We start from the raw sequence: 6,507 nt of genomic DNA on the forward strand, positions 1-6,507 counted from the left end.
CTTTCCGGGAAAACCCGAACATTCTGATGCATCCAAACGATGCATCAAATTGTGAAAATGATGCATTAAATTCTTGGTTTTGGATGCATCAATTTGATGCATCAGTTGATACGATCCGCGTTCCGTACTTTTCTGTAACCTTTCCTTATTGCGACAATACTTCTTTAACTTTTTCAAATGACACCACTCCTTATTCTCATTACGTCCAATGTCCGTCCTTAACTTTATAATAAAGAAAAAATCGTGAGCGTAGGAGAATTTTTCCCCCAACTAAGCTTGACAGTGAAAACCTTTTACATGCTGTACTGCTATTGCTTTGATGTAAAGTCGAGGGCTGAGCCGGCTACATCCAGGAGTTTTAATGGGATTCTGACTTATCTTTCAACCTCGCTGCTTTCAAAATTGAGGGGCTTTTTTTCACAAAGCTGTGATACGAAAACCTCAAAGAAAGCTAGCCGACGGCTCAAAGGTGCCAACGAGATCAAAGCCTTTGTTATCAGAAATGTCAATTAAGGTGATGTTCCCCACACGAAATGTTTTATTTATTTTTTAACATTTGTTTTAACCTTCAATGTCTTGTGACCTAATTGTATCGAATTGTCGACATCTCGTTGCAAACAGGCAGCAGCGTTACTGTGGCACGAACTTCAATCGAAAATGAAATCGATCGGCCAATTAACTAATAAATAAAAGAATGACTGCCTGAAACAATCAATGAAACTTGAAAGAATCAACCAATGACTCAGTAAATAAATAAATACATGAATCAAACAATCGATCGATCAATGAAAAAATATATGAAAAAAATCAATTGATCGATCACTGAAATCATTCAATCAATCAATCAATCAATCAATCAATCAATCACCAGTCACGTTAACAATCAACCAATCGATAAAGCCATCATACAAATAACCATTCAACTATTTCAATCAGTCCATCAGTGGTTTTGAGATTTCCGGTTGGTTGCGATGTACTGAAGAAGTTGAATTTGCTCAGTTGAGATTTTTGTTTGGTTGAACCGACGGAGGTTGGCTAGTCCAGAGTGTTGAACGAATTATGTTCGATGGAATTGATATACACCCCCCCCCCCCCTCCCATCTTTAACCCGCCCCTTCCCCTAATCCTTATCCACCCCACTACCCCCTCCCCCACCAACGGAGAGGGCGCGGGGGGGGGGGGGGGTGGTTGTGGGTAGACACGGAGACGGAGAGACAGAGACATACAGAGACAGACATAGACAGACATACATATTAAAACCGCGCCAGACCGAAACAGAACAGTCGGGGGGCCGGTAGCTAAGTTGGTAGAGCACTGGACTTGTGATCGAAAGGTCGCCGGTTCGATTTTGGGCCGGGACGGACACGGGTCAACTTTTTGTGCAGACCCAGAGACGGAAGCCATGTCCCACCCCCGTGTCACAACAATGGCACGTAAAAGACATCGGTCATTATGCCATAAGTGCAGATGGCTGATACCACCTAAACACGCATACACTAGTGTATCTCGTCAAAAGCCGCGAAGGCGTAAACCTCGATTCATATAACTCATATCTTGTCCTCAAGAGGCCAAATATTTAATTAGCCTGTAGGAGATAAAGCATAAAGCATTCTCTCTTCTTTCCTTTTTTTTTTTTTTTTTTTTTTTTTTACAGAACAACATACTTGCTCCGACACAAGACGAACAATTACTCGGGATAATACAAAGGGAGATAATCAGACTGACCTCCCTTTTTTTTTTTTTTTTTGTTTTTTTTTTGACCTCAGTTGCATGCAGGATGCTTCAACCCATATTTTTTGCCCGATTTTTGTAATTTTTTTTTTTCCTTTTTATTTTATTTTATTTTTTTTTTAAGGCGGGGAGCATCCTTCTTCCTTGGTCTCTTTCTGTATAACATAATCAACTTTATATTATACAAAACATAAATTTCTGTCTAATGTTTAACTCTAATTCCAATAAAATACGTAAGTCTAACTTCTTCCCATACTTAAATTTTCCTATGGTCATTTTTGTTATCAAAATACAATAATTTATAAAGTAAATTTGATCGTTTTTTAAATTTTCATTCCAAAAACCAAATAATATATCTGTTTCATTCAAAGTTATATTATAATAAATTTGCTTAAAAATAAAGTCTTTACATAGTTTCCAAACGTTCCTCACCTCTTGACAATGAAAAAAGAAGTGCTCAAGTGTATCCAGTTCATTACAAACTTCACAATTATTAGTTTGACATAAACCCATCTTGTTTAGTAAAATATTCGTTGGGTAAATTCTGTGTAAAATTTTCCAATGAAGCAGACGCAGTCGTTCTTCTTTTGTACAATTAACAGCTAACAGCCAGTGTCTTGATTCCAGAACAATATTATGCTTTCTTTGCCAAAAAGAACAGGCGCTCGGAGTTTGTACCTCGAAATTAACCAAAACAGTTCTTATTTCCTTTGGTGTAATATTACCAATACGAGTCAAACCCTGCAACAGAACATATCGGTATGGCAATGCGTTAATCAGTTTTGTTTTAAGTGCTGTACATAACGCATTATACTCAAATTGTCTGGCTGGTTTATAAGCAACCTTTTGACATAATTCTTCAAATGAAATCATGTCACCGATTTCATTCATGACATCCTTTACATGATAAATATGACATTTAATAAAATCTTTGAAAAAGAGGCATTTATGTTTATATTGTATATTCATGTTGTTCCATATACATTGATTCATCAATGGAACAGGTGTGGCATCATACTTTTCATACAAAATGTGTTTGTTGTCTAGCCAGGTTAACAATACTTGTCTCCAAAAGACCGATCTGCAGTTAACAACGCCAACCAGCTTCTTGGAGGATGCATTAGAGTCAAAACAGGACAAACCATTACCCAAACTTGAAAAAACATATCTAGGAGTGACAGACCAGTAATTGTCTGTAGAGTTCTGCAGACCAATAGCCCACGACATCAGACTGACCTCCCTTGATATGCGCTGCCCTCAGAGCTCAGACAAGGGAGGTAATGGAAAGTCAAGGGAGGTAAGAGGAAACAGGTAATTGGAGCAATGAAAGGGGCGATAAGTTACCTCCAGTCTCCTGTGTTTCCCCAACGGGGGCGGGAGGGTGGGGGGGGGGGGGGGGGGGGTGTGTGAGTAGGCGGGGGGGGGGGGGGGGGGGTTGTTGCGAGAGTCAGTGTTCACATTGTACATCTATGTTGCGAAGGAGAAGAAGTTGTCCACATTTTCTGTAAAAATGGAAATAACGTGTTGAGTTGTTTGACCTGTACAATCAGTAAAGTTCACTATTCTGGTACCAAAGTTCCTGGGTTTTTCTTCCTTTTTGGAACATTAACCACACGAAGCAAGGTCGTTTACATTTATTATAAGCAAAAAGTCAAGCCTAGCTGAGGGGTTAATAGGCCTGGTGGGAAAAAGCGAGCGAAATATGAAAATTGTTGTTCGGCGGAAGATAGACCGATACCGCCGTGTCCGATACAGAAATTGTCTTTGATCTGTGCCGATAATGTTGTGAGTGTGGTCCTAATCTGCACGATTTCTATTTTCTTCGATCTCTTGGCACCTTGCTTGCATAATGATGTCGTGTCGAATTGCGAAAATAGGCAGTTATGCCAAATCGGCAGCGTTTTGCCCGGTTAAGCGTAATCAGCAAACGGATGCCATAATCTCTAAAAATGGATGGCGTTTAGCCGAATCGGTGGAACATTTAGAAAAATTCCTCGCGGTCTGTCGCTGGAAATTGAGAGAGGAAAAAGTGAGGGGAAAAAAGGCAGGATCACAGAAGAGAAGAAACAAAAAGTTGATGAATGTTTGTAACGTTGTGGTATTTTTGTTCTTGTTTTGCTTTACGTCTATGTTATCATGGGAGCTTAAGTCTACGCCTTCTTCAGAAACCATTTCCTGCTTACATAATATCGTTAAGTTTGGTGTCTGTTCATCGACGACGGAAATTGTGTGTATTAGAGCAACACATGCATATTTCCCTTTGGGTTGGCTCTGCCTAGGTGTGGTACGATTCTTAAGAAAATATCATCATCATCATCATCATCATCAGCAGCAGCAGCAGCAGCAGCAGCAGCAGCATCATCATCATCATCATCATCATCATCATGCAGCAGCAGCAGCAGCATCATCATCATCATCAGCATCAGCGTCAGCAGCAGCAGCAGCAGCAGCAGCAGCATCATCATCATCAGCAGCAGCAGCAGCAGCAGCAGCAGCAGCAGCATAATCATCATCAGCATCATCATCATCAGCATCAGCAGCAGCAGCAGCAGCAGCAGCATCATCATCAGCATCAGCATCAGCATCATCAGCAGCATCATCATCATCATCATCATCATCATCATCATCATCAGCATCAGCATCATCATCAGCATCATCATCATCATCAGCAGCAGCAGCAGCAGCAGCATCATCATCATCATCAGCAGCAGCAGCAGCAGCAGCAGCAGCAGCAGCAGCAGCAGCAGCAGCATCCTTATCATCATCAACATAAAAGTCGTCAGGGATGACCAAATCTCAAAATTGTAACTCGCCATCGGGCGAGTAACTACAAGAACGTTACTAACCCGCCAGAAATGTCGCTGGCCCAGTACATACCACAGTTGCTGCATCTGCAGTGGTATCTATGGCTTTGCCCCAAGACGATTTTACAACCAAAAGTATTGCATTGGACCAGCATTTTTACTGGATAGCCGGGCGAGTTGCCAGCCGGTTTCTACTGGCCCGTCGGAGTTTTACTCGCCCCTGGCGATCGGGAAGACGAATTGGCCATCCCTGGTTTTCGTCGTCGTCCTCCGTTGTTTGGCGTTGTCGGACCAGCTCTTACCTTGTCTCCCAAATTCCAAGCTATTGTTGAAGAACTTCTCCAGTGATGTTCTTATTTGAATTAGATCGTCATCCGTGTACACGTGAACACTTTCTGCAAAGACAGACAGGCATAAAGACTCCCAAACAGACGGACCGACCGACAGACATACGCACACACACACACACACACACACACACACACACACACACACACACACACACACACACACACACACACACACACACACACACACATCATGCGCAAACAACACCCACCCCCTCCCCCGTTCCCCCCAACCCCTTCCGTTAGCCCCACACACTAACGTGAACATAAAAACCCATCATCTATAATTTCAGCATGTCTCCCTCGGGCAATATAGCCCCAGCAAACTTTCAGACGGATGTAGGGGGTTCAGGGTGGGAGGGTTGGCAGAGAGGAATGTGGCTGTGGGGGGGGGGGGGAGGTTGGAAGGAATGCAGAGGGGGGTGGGGTGCTGAGGGGGTGTGGAAGGGGCAGTTTTCACATGCTCACAAAGAGTGGGACGGTAAGGAGAAGGGAAGAGAGGGGAGAGTCGGGGGATAGGAGAAGAGGAGAGGGGTTGCAGTTTTCACATGCTCACAAAGAGTGGGACGGTAAGGAGAAGGGAAGAGAGGGGGGAGTCGGGGGATAGGAGAAGAGGAGAGGGGTTGCAGTTTTCACATTCTCACAAAGAGTGGGACGGTAAGGAGAAGGGAAGAGAGGGGGGAGTCGGGGGATAGGAGAAGAGGAGAGGGGTTGCAGTTTTCACATGCTCACAAAGAGTGGGACGGTAAGGAGAAGGGAAGAGAGGGGGGAGTCGGGGGATAGGAGAAGGGGAGAGGGAGTGCAGTTTTCACATTCTCACAAAGAGTGGGACGGTAAGGAGAAGGGAAGAGAGAGAGGGGGGGGGAAGTCGGGGGATAGGAGAAGGTGAGAGGGGTTGCAGTTTTCACACTCTCACAGACTGCCCTTCGCCCTAAGGGCTCCGAAGGCAGGAAAAATGAAATTTCCAATTGATCTTTTCATTCGCGTCCTTCTCACGCGGGAATGGAGAAATCAGGAACGAGTTTTCTTTTCCTTTTACTTTTTTTTTCCTCCTCTGGACCGGATCCCTCGTTTAGATTGATAAGATATGTCAAGAGGGCAGCGGGGTATTAAATCTCTTTTTTTGTGTGGGGGTTGAGGGCTTTTTGAAGATGATGCTTTCTTTTCTTTTATTGGTTGTCAGTCTTTTCTTATTCTTTTACACTCCATATCATTCTCTGGTTCTTTGGATTTTGTTTTTATTTTGCGTTTTAAATTGTGATTCGGTTTTATTTTCCTTTGACTTATTGAAGAATCCCCATTGTTTTCTTTTCTCTTTTTTTGTTGTAATCATGCTAATTATTTTATTCTTCAGGTTCCCCTATTCTATCAAATTAATTCTTTCTTCTTTTTGTTCTTCTTTTTCTTTGGTAGCCGGTTTTCCTGTTCTTTTGTCTATTGATGGTCCCCTTTCTGTACATACTTTCCAGACATTTTCAATTGTTTTCAAGTTATTCTTATTCTTTTCCACACCATCATTATTTCCTTGGTATTTCCGGTTTGAATATTTGCATGAATTCGTGACTTTTTGAAGGTCAGTCCTTATTCTTTTACACTTCAAGACGTTACATTCTCTAGTACGTCGA

The sequence above is a fragment of the Littorina saxatilis genome, linkage group LG16 (assembly GCF_037325665.1).
Source record: "Littorina saxatilis isolate snail1 linkage group LG16, US_GU_Lsax_2.0, whole genome shotgun sequence".
NCBI lineage: Eukaryota > Metazoa > Mollusca > Gastropoda > Littorinimorpha > Littorinidae > Littorina > Littorina saxatilis.